The 18,031-nt window shown below is 36.5% G+C and overlaps 1 protein-coding gene across 1 annotated transcript in view; it reads left to right on the top strand.

Moving 5' to 3' along the window:
• The window catches only part of PPM1E (protein phosphatase, Mg2+/Mn2+ dependent 1E), a 271,450-nt gene that overhangs the window by 209,921 nt on the left and 43,498 nt on the right, over nucleotides 1–18,031 (top strand). The window lies entirely within an intron of this gene.

Below are 18,031 nucleotides of genomic sequence, written 5' to 3'. Positions count from 1 at the left end.
GGAGTGAGCTGAAAAGATAGGTGCTGGTGGGTGGAGATGCTTGAAACAAAGACTGTGAAGGGGTTTAGTGATTAGTAATGATGTGGTCTAGGGAATGATTATAGTTGTGGGTGGCTGAATTGAGATGGAAGCCAAGATCACTGGTCTAAGGAGGAAAAGGAGATGCCAGGTTTTTAGAAAGACTATCTATGTAGATATTAAAATGATTTAAAAAATTACAAGGGAAGTTGTGGTGCAGTGACAGAAAGGTAGGCACTAAAATATTCAAGTAATAAAGTGGCATAAAATATTCAAGTTCTGCTGAAGACTGATGGTAATGATTAATATACAATATAGCCTCGGGAAGCGGACTTGGCTCAATGGATATAGCATCTGCCTACCACAAGGGCGGTCCACAGTTCAAACCCAGGACCTCCTTGACCCGTGTGAAGGTGGGAAGGGGAGAGAAATAAATTAAAAAGAAAAAAGCTCTAGGAGAAAAAAAAAAAAAAAGTATATATATATATATATATATATATATATATATATATATATATATATACAATATAGCCTGATAACATAAGTTTCAAAGGGTTTTTAGGTAGAAAGAGGGACATTTGTGTGTAAGTGGCAATCAAGAGCAAGGAGGACCTCTACCTACCTTGAGTCCAGGTGATCTGAGGGATGAAAGAGAAAACCAAGGAAAACACTATCTTCAGGGGATTCAAATATCAGTTAGTTTAAGAAGGTGAAAGGAATGGGATGCTCAGAGAAGAGGCAGAAGATAGGGCTTTTACTGAATTCCAGAAACCACAGTGGAAGGGTTACCATATCACCATTACCTAGTAATGTTACTTATTTATTTAATAGTTTCATGATTAAAAATTCAAGTAATACTAAAAAAAAAAAAAAGCAAAAGGAAGTAAAAGTTCCCCAACTCTTCATTCTTTATAAAATGAATTTATTCTATTCCTACCCCTAAATAACTGCTGTCAACTTATTTGCAAATATGTGTACATGTCTACATCTCAACCTTTTTAAAAAATGATAATGCTGTTCTCTTACTTGCTTCATTCACTTAATGTATCTTGGATTTCTTTCTTCAGGATATGTAGATTTACCTCATTCTTTTTAATTCCTGCATTGAATTCCATTGTATATAGCCTGTGTCCTATTGATTGACATTGAATTTTTCTAAGTTTTTGCTATAGTGAAACATCTTTGAATATATATATATGTATCTTGGAGTACTTTTACAGCTATATCAAAAGGATAAATTTCTAATGCTGAATTAAAAGTTATATGTATTTTTAAAATATTAGATAGAGCCCAAATTGCTCTTCAAAATGTTTTTATCAATGTACACTCTCATCAACAGTATATGAAAGTATCAATTTCTCTATACTCTTCCTCCTCCAATGTTTTTTTTTTAAATGGTAGTGTTATTTAAGTGGTTTGTGTTAATCCAAGTTCAAAGTATTCTAACTGCCTTCTTAAAATTGTCTCTGGTAAATAGAACTGAAAGGATGAAAGTGATATATATATATATATAAATAACTTATATATACGTTTTTATATACAATATACATACACTTATCTAAAAAGCTGAATAAAAAAATAGCCAAATACTAATAAACCCTTAGAGACCACCACCAATTATTTGTGCTGCCAACTTAATTTTTGTGTGTACATTCACCTCCTGATAAGCTTCTTACCATTTCTATTTAGTTGAAGAATACCTTAAGATTTTAAGAGAAGCTGATTAAAATTTAAAAGTTACCATTTACAGGAAGCAGATGTGGCTCAACAGGTAGAGTGTCTGCCTACCATATAGGAAGTCCAAGGGTTTGATACCCAGGGCCTCCTGGCTCGTGTGCTGACCTGGCCCATGTGCAGTGCTGCTGCATGCAAGGAGTACCAGCCCACACAGGCCTCTGTGTAAGGGTGCCCCCTGAGCAAGGAGTGGCCCCTGTGCAAGGAGAGCTACCCCGTGCAAAACTGCAGCCTGCCCAGGAGTGGTGCCGCACACATGGAGAGCTGACACAGCAGGATGATGCAACAAAAAAAGACAAAGATTCCCAGTGCTGCCTGATGAGAATACAAGTGGACACAGAACACATAGCGAATGGACACAGAGAGCAGACAATGGTGGGGTGTGTGTGTGTGTGTGTATGTGAAATAAATAAATAAATCTTAAAAAAAAATAAGTTACCATTTACATGGAATTTGTGGAAATTGGATTGTTTTCAACACAGCATACCAAAAACGAAAAAAAATTATACGTTGGGGAGTAACTGTAGCTCAGTGGTTGAGTGTCTGCCTCCCTAGTACCTAAAAACCAGATGTTAAGGCTAATATAAGAATGCAACAATATCTACAACTTCAGATTTAAAATGTTTGTATTAATTAAAGCAACCTCATTTTAACTTAATTAACATAATATGTAAAAGTTAATACAAATGCATAAATGTGCACTTAAAATAAATATTTGGGGAGCAGATGTGGCTCAAGCTATTGAGTGCCTGCTTCCCACATGGAAGGCCCCAGGTTTGATTCCCGGTGCCTCCTAAAAACAAAGGAACAAACAACAAGCGAACAAACAAAAAAAACAACTCAGGGGAGCCAGTGTGGCTCAGTGTTTGAATATCACCTTCCCATATATGAGGTCCGGTATTTAATCCTTGGCCCTGGTACCTCAAATAAATAAATATATACACATATATATATATTTAAATTATAACATGAAAAATAAAATACATGATTTTAAAAATATTGACTACCATTGCAATCAGAGACATTGTGTTTTCTTTTTAAATCTTAAGTCATAACTTAGTTTTTTCAACCTGATCTAGATTTGTCAAAACATATGCATTTGTAATAAATAGCTTTGCTTTCAAATATATTCATTTTTATACTACAAAATGTTACTGACTTATTAACTAGCTATAGAGCATTTTCAATTTTTTGGCTTTCTAAGTTACCTTTACAAAAACAATTAAATAATGGGGTCTTTTCGTGAGGTATTTGGAATGCAATTTCATCACTGTTTTCAGCTCCCTAAAATAGATACATCAGGTGCCTTTGTTACTATAACAGTGTCACCTAAAATAAATCCATTTACTTCTTGGTTTAACATTGAATAATACTTTCCTATCTTTAGAAGTCTCTCACATATCTCATTTTTCAAGGTTATACTTTGAAGGATCATTTTATAGTTTGGTGGTGAACAGCTGAAGTTAAAAACGTGAAACACTTATATAGGTACTGGACAGAAATGGTAATGGTAGAATAACTCCATACTTCCTGGTTGGATGAAATGAAGTACAGTGATTATGACTAAAAGACTTGTTCTCTTGAGTCTTAGGTCAGTACTCTTCCTAGTTTTTGCTTTCATATTTCTTTCATATTGCTTTCCTGCTAAGGCTACCATTTAAATTAGCAAAAGCCTAGCTAGGCCCTACTCAAATTAATCTAGAACTTAAAAAAGGTTTGCTAAAAATCAGATATTAATACAAAAGTACACTTAGAGCATTAGTATTGTACGAAAACTGATACTGATTCTTTTGGCAGGCAAAAGTATTTGTGGGTCAAGATTTCCTTTGTTTTATTTTTATACTATCAATACAGTGCTTGCTGTGCTAAGGGAACTAAAAGTTGAAATTCTTAAAGGTGTATACAGGCCTCTTCCATTGCTTATAGTTTGTGTTTGTTTAAAAGAAAAAGGCTGAAAGATCTTATAAAGTCTGTGAGTCTATGATGATGAAATTAGTACATCTTTTGCCATGATACCAATTCTGAGTATACATTTAATTTTATTTTCACTTACCTTCAGTGACTTTCCCTTTCCTATACCCACAACCCCTCTGATAATGGATCTAGTAGTTTAATAGCTTTACATAAAGATTTGTAATTCTGTGACATTTCTTGACACATTGCTGTTGCTAAATACCATGAACTAATATTTTGCTTATTTAGGTTATATTTTCCAATAATATGACCATTTGAAACAATTTGTTTTCATGAAACAATACCCTCTTTTCTGTTTTCGATCCCTTTACAATACATTCATGACATAAATGGCTCTTTTTGTTTTAAACCCTAGATTAGGATATTGATTATCAAGGTGTTATCAGGGTTAGCAGATATAAATTAGTCAATGTGTAACATCTGTATTTCTGCCAACTTGGAACTATTTAATTTATATTGACATGTCTATTAAATATAGGTATAAAAAAGTGTCAATTAACAATGTGTTTGCTTTTTAAAGTAGTATTACTTTGGCAAATAAAAACAAACAAAAAAGACCTCTTACTATGGAAAATTTACTATGCAGATTAGATGTATTTAGAAAAAATTATCAGGGCTATTTGATATTTGAAAGAAATTTTATTATCTCAACTCTTTGGTTGCAAATTAAAATCACAATGAGATAATACCACGCATCCATCAAAATTGCTACATTTAAAAAGACTGACCAAACCAAATGCTGGTGAATATATGGAATAGCTGGAACTCTGTAAGTTGTCAGTGGGAATTTAAAAATGGTAGGGGAGGGAAGCGGATGTGGCTCAATCTATTGGGCCCCTGTCTACCATATGGGAGGCCTTGGGTGGCCTTGTGAAGGCAGGCTGGTCCATGCACTCAGAGAGCTGATAGCCCATGCCCATGGAAAGCTGACAGCCTGCACCTGCAGAGAGCTGGCACAGCAAGATGACACAACAAAGGGAGACAAGCAGACACAGAAGATCATGCAGTGCATAGACACAGAGAGCAGACAGCAAGCAAGCGGTGGGGGTGGTGGTGTAAATAGTTAGCTAGCTAGCTAGATAGATAAAAGAAAATGGTAGGGAAGAGAAGAGGATGTGGCTCAAGTGATTGAGTTCCTGCCTACCACATAGGAGGTCCCAAGTTTGATTCCCAGTGCCTCCTAGAGAAGACAAGCAAGACAGCAATATGACCCAGTGAGATGACACAGGGAGATGATGCAGCAAGAGACACGAGGAAAACATAATGAGAGACTCAACAAAGCAGGAAGTACAGGTGGCTTAAGTATTTAGGTGCCTCCCTCCCACATTGGAGGTCTTGGGTTCAGTTCCTGGTGCCTCCTAAAAATAATAAAAATAAAAAAAGACCAGCACACAACAAACAGATATAGCAAATGCAAACAATGATGGGATAAGGACAAATAAATAAAATAAAACTTAAAAAAAAAAATAGGGGAGCAGGTATGGCTCAGGCAGTTGGGTGTCTGCCTCCCACATGCGAGGTACTGGGTTCAGTTCTTGGTGCCTGCTAAAAAAGACAAACAATGAGGATACAACAAGCAAGACAATGAGCAGACAGCAAAAATGAACAAACAGAGAGCAGATGTGGCTCAAGTAGTTAGGTGCCCACCTCCCATTTGGGAGGTCCCAGGTTCAGTTCCAGTGCCTCCTAAAGGAAAAAAAAAACAAACCAGACAATGGGCAGACAGTGAGCAAACAGATGAGGGAGCCATCTCAGGGAGGGGGGGAGAAAGTAATTAAAGCCATTAAAAAAAAAGGTAAAATCACTTTGGGAAATGGTCTGGCAGTATCACCTATCCTGTGACCCAGAAATTCTACTCCTAAGTGTTTTACCCAAGAATTGAAAATATATGTCTACAAAATGACTCCCATAAGACTGTGGATGGCATGTTTATTCATCATAGCCTGAAAATGGATATAGCCCACATGTCCGTCAACTGAAGAATACATAGTATATTCATACAATGGGAAAGCATTAAAAAAGAATGGACTATTGCTATACAATAATATGGATGAATCTAAAAAATATTTTGCTAAATAAAATCAGCTTTACATAAAAGATTCCATTTATATGAAGTTGAGGAACAGGCACAACTATCTATGGTAGAAAAAAGTGAGAACAGTGGTTGCCTCTGGGAAAGGAGCATGAGGGAACTTTCTGGAGTAATGATGATGTACTATATCTTCATAGAGATTTGAGTTACACAGGCATTTTGATTTGTCAAAACTCAGTGAATATGTATTTAAGATTTTTCCATTTTGCAAAAAACATTTAATTAAAACCTAAAAAAATATTGAATTCTATAATATTTAATGATGTGCATAGTAAAGTAGGGGAAAGTACAGTGATATTTGTAGGCTACTTTATCAAACTCAGATGGATAGACTGGTTGTAAAACACTAATGGCAAAATCTAAGTGATAGGAATATGAATATTCATTGTAAAATTCTTTCAGCTTTTTTGGATGTTTGAAAATTTTCATAATAGAATATCAGAGAAGGTAAAGAGCATCTGATTCTGTGAAAAGCAACTGCAATTCTTTTATTTACTCCAATAAGAGAAGCAAAGTAAGTAATAATGTCTGACAGTTAAGCCACTGCTTATTATATTTTGGCCTGCTTTAAGGTGTTCACAGAATCAATATGAAATGTGACTGGATTTCTTTATTATCGTGTTATTTCGGTTTATATACATCAATGGGAAATTAGCTTGTTTAATCTCAGCTCATAATTTCAAACTCTGGTAGGTTTAGAAAGTCTTTAAAATGGTATACTTTGTCATTATTTTCAGTACCAGAAATTCTTATCTTTATCCTGAGAATTTACTTGAGGTTCTATTACAATTTATATAACAATCAGTATGTGAAAGGCCATTTTGGGAAGTGGATGTGCCTCAAGTGATTGGGCTCCCATCTAGCATATGGGAGGTCCAGGGTTCGATTCCTGGGGCCTCCTGGTGAAGACAAGCTGGCTGGAGCAGAGAGCTGGCCCATGTGGAGGATAAGTGGAAAAATATATCACAGCTTTCCCTCCTCTATTTAATTTCTGATAAATGCAGTCACTTCTGCCCATATGTTAACTGTGCAGCGTAGAAAGAAGGAATCTACAATCTGCCACAGAATTTTGCCTGGCTGCAGTTTTCCTTAGGCTTATTGGAATAATTTAGAGGGCAAGAAGGAGATTGGAAGGTAATTATAAACACTTCATAAATTTTGGTTGATTTGTAAATGTTTCTTGATATTAATTCAGCTGTTAAAAATTTGCACTTAAGCAGGATCTCAAAATTCCATCCAAAATGTATACTAAAACACTTAAAAGATTTCAGGTTAACAAGAATCTGAGGGAACTTCTGAAACCAGTCTGAATCTTTCTCCCCTCTGTATGTTTGTTCTTTTTTTTTTTATTCATTTTAAAATTTTTGCAGTCCAATAACATTGCTAGGGAATGTCTTGGTATTAATTATTCTGTATAAATTTTTCCCAGCTCACAACATATCCTCTCAATTTATAGATTTTAAGAGGTTCACATGAAAAAGGAACAAGGTCTGTGTTCCAAGCTAGCAAGGATTCTCCCTAGTTCACAATGAAGTTCCTAAGGACCCAAGATTGTATACCCAAGCTATACCATTATGATGTTGCAGCATTTGGGAAAAAATGACAGCTGTGTAGGAAACCAAGCAAATGATGCTCTTACCAACTCTAGGTAAAACAAAATGGTCGGGCATTGCCATGTAACAGAAGAGGCACGGAACCCCAAAGGTCCCTGGCCAACCAGAAGATAACAATCCTGGGAGGAAGGAAGTCTTCTGGCTTCTGAAACCTGTAATATTACTACCCAGCAATGAAATTTAATGAACTGCAACAACTTACATGACACGGCTGAATCTCATAAACACACCAGTTGAGTGAAAGAAGCTAAGCACAATTATTGTGCAGGTTCTGCAGAGATCTGGCCTGCACTGTTTGTGGTTGTAGCCATCAGCTTGCAACCAGTTTTGGTACCCACAGAGGCCCTTTGTGCCTTGATGCTCACACGTTGTCAATTCAGCACCCACATCACTTATGATGCTGGTCCATTGCATTCTACCCAGAATCTTAAATACTTCCGCACTGCTCTTCTCTCAGATTATTGCCATGATGACACACACAAAAAGGTCAAGAAAATCTTGTAGTACAGTTAACTCTGAGGATAACTAACCAATCTTTGAGTGGTGAAGATTTGAATCGCAAGCCCCCAATGTATTGGTTAATCTCTCATAAGTGAGAGAAAGACCCAAAGGATGGCCTGAGAGACTAAATATACAAACAAGACAAAGGCTAAATCTGTAAGAATAGAACTCAGACTCACTATCTACAACAACCTGCCCAGGAAGCTAAACTACAGTCCTTATAATTATCAGCTCCAAATGTCCAGGACTTGATAAATAACTGACAGCTTCTCTAATTTTTGCCCGTACTTCCAACTTAAGACCATCCAGAGAAAGCCAAATAACCTTCCCTAACTAATCATATAGGCTGCCTTGCTTCTAGTTGGGTCACTTCCAACATCCCATGGCTACAGTCTCCAATCAGGGCATACCTGTAATCTTCCCTTTGTTCCATTATAAAGCTTTCCCACTCCTCTGCCTGCCTTTGATTCTCTGCCACGCATAATTGTAAGAGTAATGTTGTATAAGAAAGGAATGTGGTCACAGTATACTGTTCAGTTTTGGACAGTATATAAACTTTCACTATGTGTATAGCTATAATATTTTAAAACTTACTGATTTAACCAACTATTTGGAGAATGGGGGTGAGTATAAGAAGAAGCACTAAAAACTTCATCATGGTGAAAAGATATATCAGGAAATAAAGAACTAAGGCCTCATCTATCATGATTAAGAAATTAAGAAATATCAATGTAAACATTTTATTAAGAAAGATGAAACAGTAGGAGATTGACTGGAAGAGTTAAGGCTGGTAGCTGCTGGAGTATAGAAATGGATGGGGAAGAGGTTTGCTGTTATGAGTTTTTAATAAAATTTGACTTTTTTAAAGCTATATGATTACAATATTTTGATAAAAACAGAACAAAAACATTAAAAATAGATTACATCTCTGATCACAGTGTGCACAAAAAGGCATGTAAGGATGCTTGCTGCAGCAGTGTTATAAATTGTCTAAATGTCCATTGATAGGGAAACTAAGTAGCAGTTTAAAATAACAAGTTATATATTGGCATGCTAAGTGCACAGGTTTAGAACAATACAGATGCCATTTCATTTATGGTAAAAGAAATCCAAAACAAAACTATATTTTTCTCTTTGTAAATACATAGAAAAAAAAAAAAGACTGGAAGGATATAACGAAGTAATAGATGATACCTTTTACATTTTACTTACATACTTCTGTATTATCTGATTTTTTGTTTTTAAAGGAGGTACCAGGGATTGAACAAGAATGCTGTCATGTATTACTTGTTTAATGAAAATAAATGAATAAAAACTTTAGGTATGTTCTTGGAAAAACTTAAAGGACCAGAATCTAGGGACATGTTTCTCCTAGCCACCATGCTGTTGATTAGCTATATAACTTTTAATAGATTATCTTATAATTTCAGTTTTCTCCATCAGTAGAATTGGAATAATCATTACCACATATGTCCTTGGATAATAGATTATACTGTTGGAGGTCTACAACATAGCTTTTAATACTTACAAATCTGGGTTTAAAATGTGGCTTCTCTAATCCTCAGGTTCTTTATCTAAGAATTTCAGATACATCCTATTTCGTAGAGTTGTTGTGAGAAATAAAAGAGATAAAGAATTGTAAAGAATTTAATACATTAGAAGGCACTTAAATAAGAGCTCAAATAATTGTTTCTATTATCATTTTTCCTGAAAACAAGATACTATATAATTTTAGGTATATCAATATAATATTCAGATTGTTACATATGTTACCTCTTATGGCCTAAATTAATGTCCAGAAATAATAATATGCATTACTAGAATTACTAAATAGAACTCTATTTCTAGTTGTGTTTCAAAGGAAAATTTTTTACTATATTTAGTAAGGCCCTTGCTTTCTTAAGAATTGTCAGTAGTATCAAAAATGTTGGCTGAGGGAAGGGGCTGTGGCTCCATCAGTTGGGCTCCTATCTACCACATGGGAGGCCCTGAGTTCGCATCCTGGGGCCTCCTTGTGAAGCAGCAGGATGACACAACAAAGGCAGACAAGCAGACAGAAAAAAATGTGCAGTGAATGGACTCAGAGAACAGAGAGCAAAAACAAAAAACAAAAACAAAACAAAAACGAGCCACAAGGGGCGGGGGGGGGATAAATAAATAATCTTTTAAAAAAATGTTGGTTGAAAATTGAGTTCCTATTAAAAAGTCAGGGAGCGATGTGGCTCAAGCAGTTGAGTGCTTGCTTCCCACATGGAAGGTCCTGGGTTCGGTTCCAAGTGCCTCCTGAAAAAACAAAAACAAATAACAAGCAAAACAAATGAAAAACCAACTCAGGAAAGCCGATGTGGCTCAGTGGTTGAACGCCAGCTTCCCACATATGAGGTCCCAGGGTCAATCCCCGGCCCCCAGTAACTAAAAAAAAGAAAGTCATACATACTTTTGAAATTTATTTCTTACTGAGAAGCAATAAAAAGTCTAATATAAAGGGTTCTGCTTAACCGATTACTTGAGTTGACCACAAAAGTGTAAATATAACCATAATTCCTGTTTGCTAATGGTTATCACCTGTTTAATGATACTAGCCCAAGTCTGGTAGCCTAGATGAAGAACTCAACATGTGATGTAGGATACTCTTTTGTAAAATATATTGATTTTATATTCCTTTTTTTCCCCTTGTACATGGGAAGCAGGCGCTCAACTACTTGAGCTACATCCACTCCCCTGATTTTCTATTCTTAAGGAACATTCATTTTAAGGAATTAGGGAATAGCTTAAACATGTATAAATCAGAAAGATGGTAGTTTATTCATTCAGCAAATATTTATTGAACACTATCTGCCAGGTGCTGATCTAGGCAGATCAGGTCCATCAATGAACAAAAAAGACAAAAACTTCAGCATTCATAGAGTGCATAGTCTAGTAGGGGGAGCAGTGGAGACATACAGGAAACAGTAAACATAAGAAATAAATGTAATCGTATATTAGAAAATGATAAAGACTATGCAAAAAGCAAAAGCAAAGACATAGAGCATAATGAGAAGAATTGAAGTACAGGGAGAAGAGGAAGAATCATCAAAGGAGACTAAGACAAAGAACCAGTGAGTAATACCAGAGAGTGATGGTCTCTGGAAGCCGAGGGAAGTGTATCAAAAAAGAGAGAAATCAGATCTTCCTGAGTGAGGCAAACCTTAGAGGAGACTGTAGAATTTAGCTACGACAAAAGCTAAACACTGACATAGAGTTGTTTCCATAAAAATTGTGCTTAATTAATTCCTTATGGTCGTGGAGGAAAGATGACAAGAAGATAATGACTGCAAAGCTCTCTTCCTTATGTGGTAGTTCGATCTTTGGTAAATGAGTAACATCTAGATTGCTATTCAGACACCTTAGAGTACTGTTTGGATTTGCTTTAAAGCCAACCTGGGCAGTGTGAGCAAATGATTAAGATTACACTTCTAGCAGCAGTAGGGAGATTTCTGCTATGAGAACCCAAAATCCAGAACTGCAGTAACTAATCATGTGGTAGGTAATATTACTTAGATGTAAAAAGCTAACTAAGAGACTCTGTGATATGTGGGCATCACAATCAGTTGACTCCAGGTGGCATTCCTAGAGGTTGTGATAGAAAGAAAAGAACTTAAAGAGAAAAAAAATCAGCTTTGATTTTAACTCCATTTAGTCCACTAAGAAAAAAAATCCTAAGTCAGGTGGTGAATTTGCCTTCTTTATTTTTAGTTTAATGTGTTATTCTAGATTTAGAATACATATGATTAACTGAGAGGAATGATCAGAAATGCAGCATTCAAGTGCTGTCATTCTGGCAAGGGCATACTGAGTAGATAGCATCATCATAATATGTGGGCTGAGATGAGGCTGCTCCAGACGAGTCTCTCTCAAAGTTAATTGATGGAAACTTCCCACCTTCAGGAATTTTTATTACCTTAGCAATGCTGTGCCAAGACTGCTGAAACACAGCTGTGGGTGCTGTGCAGACGCCCACATTGCCAGTGTCAGGAAGGATGTACTTTTAAACCTCTAATTTATCTAATAATGTCTTTAGTGATTTGTGTAGGTTTGGCATTGTGATGAAAATGCTTCCTGGCATGGGTTATAACAAGAATTCAGTTTGCAGTCTTAAGCTGTATATTGTCTTAATATGCATGTGGAAGGTACTAACAGGCCAACTTAGAAAAAGATCTGACTAAAATATTATCTACCCTATGGTATTTGAAAATGAATGCAAATTAAATGTTTATAAGCTAGAATAAATGATCTATTGTGGTTTCTGCTTTGTAAAAAGATGGCAATATACAGTGCTGAAAGAAAGCCAGATCTCATATTCAATTATGACTCCTTTCTTTTTCTCTAATGGAAATGTGAATAGATTGGACTGATATCAGCCTATATAGTAGAGATGGAATAATAAGCTTTTGTAAATAAATATTTTTAAAGAGGTAAGAAATTATACTCTCTTGTTTGAGAGATCAAGCTCTGTCAGTTAGTAAAAATATTATTTTGTGTGTTTCTTTAAGAAAACAAGCTATACAAAATCTGAAGAATTCTATTCTAAGTAATGGATTCACTGAAAGAATTGATTATCAAAATAAATATACACTCAGATTTTCAGAATATACCTATTGCATAAATCAGAGAATTCCTATATTATTTACATAAGGAATATATATAGTTGTTTCCATTCTAATGAACTATGTAAAGATATTTGTTTGGATCTGAAGTGTGTTAATTTATACCTTTAAACTGCCTTTGTCTCATCTTTGAAATATAAATCCATTCTATTTGGAATGATGAATAGAATTATAGAATTAGAATTTTAGAGCTGAAAGAGACTTTAGAGTTCTTTTATTCTAGTTTCTTAATTTTTCAGAAACCCAGAAAGTTCAAAATTGATAGTGTGGGAAGCGGCATGGCTCAGCTGATAAGAGTGTCCACCTACCATATGGAGGGTCCAGGGTTCGATACCCAGGGCTTCCTGACCCGTGTGGTAAGCTTGCCCATGTGCAGTGCTGCCGCACGCAAGGAGCGCCGTGCTATGAAGGGGTGCCACACACGCAAGGAGTGTGTCCCACAAGGAGAGCTGCCCTGCGTGAAAAATAAGTGCAGCCCGCCCCCCCCAGGAGTGGTAGCACACACATGGAGAGCTGATACAGCAAGATGACACAACAAAAGAGATGCAGTTTCCCAGTGCTGCCTGACAATGCATGTGGACGCAGATGAACACACAGCGAATGGACACAAAAAAGCAGACGGGGTGGGGGGGGTGGGGAAGGGAGAGAAATAAATCTTAAAAAAAAAAAGTTCATTCCTTTAAAAAAATAGTTGATAGTGATTCCTCATTATTATTATTATTTTTTAGATTTATTTTTATTTATTTAATTCCCCTCCCCTCCCCCGGTTGTCTGTTTTCTGCGTCCTTCTGCTGCGTCTTGTTTCTTTGTCCGCTTCTGCTGTTGGCAAGTGGGCGGCGCCATTCCTCGGCAGGCTGCTCCCCCCCTCGCGCTGGGCGGCTCTCCTTACGGGTGCACTCCTTGCGCGTGGGGCTCCCCCACGCGGGGGACACCCCTGTGTGGCACGGGACTTCTTGCGCGCATCAGCACTGCACATGGGCCAGCTCCACACGGGTCAAGGAGGCCCGGGGCCGAACCGCGGGCCTCCCATGTGGTAGACGGACGCCCCAACCACTGGGCCAAAGTCCGTCTCCCCTCATTATTATTATTATTTTTAAAGGGCAATATACTTTTTTTTTTTAAGATTTATTTATTTATTTAATTCCCACCCCCCCCCCCCCCCCCGGTTGTCTGTTCTCTGTGTCTGTTTGCTGTTTCTTTGTTTCTTGTTTCTTTGTCTGCTTCTGTTGTCCTCAGCAGGCTGCACTTTCTTTCGCGCTGGGTGGCTCTCCTTATGGGGCACACTCCTTGCGCGTGGGGCTCCCCCTACACCGGGGACACCCCTGCGTGGCAGGGCACTCCTTGCGCGCATCAGCACTGCGCATGGGCCAGCTCCACACGGGTCAAGGAGGCCCGGGGTTTGAACCACAGACCTCCCATGTGGTAGACGGACGCCCTAACCACTGGGCCAAGTCCGTTTCGCGTGATTCCTCATTATTAATCAATTTTTAATTCCCATTGCAACATGGAGAAATCAGAGTATGTAAATTATAAGCTAAAGTGATTTCTACATGTCTGAGAGATCTATATATATAAACAACAAGTTTAAGATCTGTATATAACAAGGGACCCATATATAATAGCTAACTCCTGCAAGTACTATAGGTGAAGGAAATGCTAGGAATTCTCCCATGATTTTGCTCCATTATGAAATCTAAAGAGATCAGTGCTCATCTAGAGCATGAGAAATGAACATGCTCCGTAATGGGGTGTTGCTTCTCTTTGGTTATCCACTGATTCTGATGCATTGTGTAGCTGTCATGATGACTTAACATGTTTCCTTAAATACTGACCCCAAAATTCTACTTTTTAAGTGTCTCAATTGGGAAAAGACTAATTTAAAATAAAATAAACTATAATAATTTGTATAAACATTGACAAGTACTGAACTATTAGAATACAGATGTATTTTTAGAACTCAGATCTTCCACCAAGCATGTTTTGGGTTGTGGTTATTTCTGAAATAGAATTGAAGCAGCAAGATTGGCCTACCTAGATGACACTAGCCAATGTAAGCAATAGGGAAGAATAATCAGAACATTCACGAATCTGAGTTTTGTGTAATTTTTCAGGTGTCTAAAGGCCATTTATTGTTAGCTTAGAGCAAGACCTTTGTTTTATTTTGCTTTGTTTACAGAGCTTAGTGTATGAAGGTTTACTAGAGCCTGGATTTCTGCTTTATAAAATATAACATTGAGAAACTCAATACAAACAAAAATTCAAATATTCATGTATCATTAACATAAATAGCTTTAATGAAGTCTTGTTTCACTTATGTGACTAAACTTAAAAAAATTAATACTAAAGAGAACGCTAATTAATGATTTTTTAAGATTGTCCAAAAGATATTTATGCATATAATGTAATTTATATATGACTTGGACACAAAATATATGAGGATTTTATTTTTTACCTGTAAGTAAAGACTGTACTTTGATGCCTAAAGCAAACAAAGTAACAAATTAGTATGTACAAAAACACATTTCCTTTGTTTTCAGGCTATGAATTACTTGAAGGCAAGAAGGGTACGTACTTCAAAAATATCTGTGTTCCCGTAGCAAAGGATCATTGTAGGACTATATCTGAGGGGCCTAACAAGATTCATTTGACTTTAAAAGAGCCGGTCCCCAAAATGATATCCACTGCAAAAGTTAAAAATTCTCAAATCATACTGTATTTCAGCAATATTCTCAATACAGTAATATCTGTGACCCTGAATCTTCAAATGGTCATGAGCATTGTCCCTCCTCAATATTTGCTATACTTATTATATTTGCCACACTTAAAAACCTTCAGAATCAGGATCTTTCATGTATTGTATGAGAAATGGTGAAAGAAAGCAGTTTGCTATGTTATTATCATGTTAGTCACGCCTAGTAATTTGCTTTAAAATGACAAGCTTTTATTTGAGTTGTATCAAATATTCTCTAATGTAACTGTTTTAAAATAGATTTCCAATTCTGACTTTTCAGAAATGATCACTTTCAATTCAAAGTCAAAACTATAAGAAGTTACTCATGCTAAGTGTTACAGCTTTCTGACATGTAGGAAGAGCTGATGTGGGTTGAAGTGTCTATCTTGATGTTTTACATCTAGCTATTAGTCAGCTATTCCTCTTCCCTACCTCACTGAAAATATTTTCATTCTGTCTGACAAAGATAAAAAAAATTACATTAACTGTGACTAAAAATGTATTGCAGGTGACATATTAATCAGACTAATGGTTCTTGCCTTATTCTTAAAATTTTCATATCCTTACCTTTGGTGAACCTAGATCCAGACAGTTTAATAATTATATAAATGATATCCTTTTCTTTTGGAACTCTGGGGAATGAAATTACAATGAAGGGTTTCAGATAATCTTTTTAATGTAAATTTAAAAACAAACAAAAGGACCAAGTAAATGTCATAACTGTATACAAAAATTCACTTAGGCAAAATATTTGGAAGGTGTACAATTAATCAGAGTAAGGCATGTTAGAAAGGTAATGATGAGCAATGCTCACAGAGTTTAGGTTTGGTTAAGGAAAATTTTGAGTTATCAAGAAAAATTCAGTTAGTCCAAATAGCATGTAAGGAGAAATACTAATGTTTATATAGCATTTGGATTTTAAAGGGATCCCATAAGTTTATTCTATAATTGTTAAAGGGCAGTGGCTTTCAAAATTTTTTTCCACTATAATCAGGATTCAGTATATATTTACTTACATATAGGCACACATATATCTGGAAAAATATTTTACCCTCACCTCATGGGACGCATCCTATTCTATTTCCTAAAATCCTGGTCATAATTCATAAGTTGATTTTATTCCCCCTAATAGATCACAACCTGCAATTTGAAAAATACCAAAAAATGATAAGGAGAATTCTCTAAATATTTTTCTTGGGGACTTAGAATTTAAATATTACCATTTTATCGGTTTCTGAACCATTCACTTCTTTGGTCTCACTCAGGCCTTGTCATCACTAAAGATTGCACCAGCTCCAAAGTCTTGTACACAAGCATCCCACTTTCAGACTACAATATTCTTTTTTTCTAGGTTATGTGCTCAAATACGCCCACTACAATTCTTTAATTAGTTAGACCACACTGATTTGCTCTTGTGTCTGTTCTTTCTTTCTTAGCCAACTTAGAGCCCATGGTCCAACACTACAATCACATCCTTAAAATATACTCAATTCCCAGTCTGTTCCTCATTTTATAGTACTCATCTTGCAAAACCTCAATCCATGATGTACAAGACAATTCTTACCTACATGTCTGCCAGCACATGAAGACAGATGGAGAAAATCATACAACCAGGGGGATTGATTTCATTTAAAAATTGTCTCAAACTTCCAGGAATCTTAGTATTGCCTTACGGTCTCTGATATGAGTATTTCATATCTACTTTCTCTACATCCTTCTTCCCCACCATGCATTCTACCTTCATCACCCAGTTGATGATCTAGCTCATTGGTTAGTGGTTCTCAAAGTGAGGTCCCTAGATCAACAGCATAAGCATCACTTGGGAACTTGTGAGGAATGCAAATTCTCAGGCCCCATTCCATACCTATTGAGTAAGAAAATTTGGGGATGGGGCCCAGCAACCGTGTTTTTTGTTTTTGTTTTTAATTTATTAAGCAGTTTTACTGAGATATATTCACATATTTATGATTTATCCAAAGTATATGATCAGTGGCTTTTAGCATAATCACAATGTTGTGCATTCATCACTACAAAAAATTTTAGAACAATTTCATTACTCAAAAAAGAAAACTCTATACCCCTTAGCATTCCTTCCCCAGCCCTACATAACCAGTAACCTAATTTCGTCTTTTTTTTTTTAGATTTTATTTATTTCTCTTCTCTTCCCCTCCTCCCACCAGTTGTCTGCTCTTTGTGTTCATTTGCCTTGTGTTCTTCTATGACCGCTTCCATCCTTATCAGTAGCACCGGGAATCTGTGTTTCTTTTTGTTGCGTCATCTTGCTCCATTCTTGGGCAGGCTGCACTTTCGTGCTGGGCAGCTCTCCTTACAGGGTGCACTCCTTGTGCATGGGGCTCCCCTATGCGGGGGACACCCTGTGTGGCATGGCACTCCTTGCGCGCATCAGCACTGCGCATGGGCCAGCTCCACATGGGTCAAGGAGGCCCAGGGTTTGAACCGTGGCCCTCCCGTGTGGTAGGCAGACGCCCTATCCATTGGGTCAAGTCTGCTTCCCTAATTTCATCTTTATAAATTGATTTATATTTACATTTTATATAAATGGAATCATACAATATGTAGTACTTTGTGTGTAGTGTTTTCACTGGATATAATTTTTGTCTGATTAACATTTTGTAGTATAAACATACATTTGTTCAGCTTCAAAGAAAAATAGTCTTATATGTGCAATTTTACCCATATTCATATTTCACGTTATACGTAG

This window comes from Dasypus novemcinctus, chromosome 21 (assembly GCF_030445035.2).
Source record: "Dasypus novemcinctus isolate mDasNov1 chromosome 21, mDasNov1.1.hap2, whole genome shotgun sequence".
Lineage (NCBI taxonomy): Eukaryota > Metazoa > Chordata > Mammalia > Cingulata > Dasypodidae > Dasypus > Dasypus novemcinctus.
The sequence above is the reverse complement of the archived record's forward strand: the minus strand, read 5'-3'. Positions and strand labels throughout refer to the sequence as shown.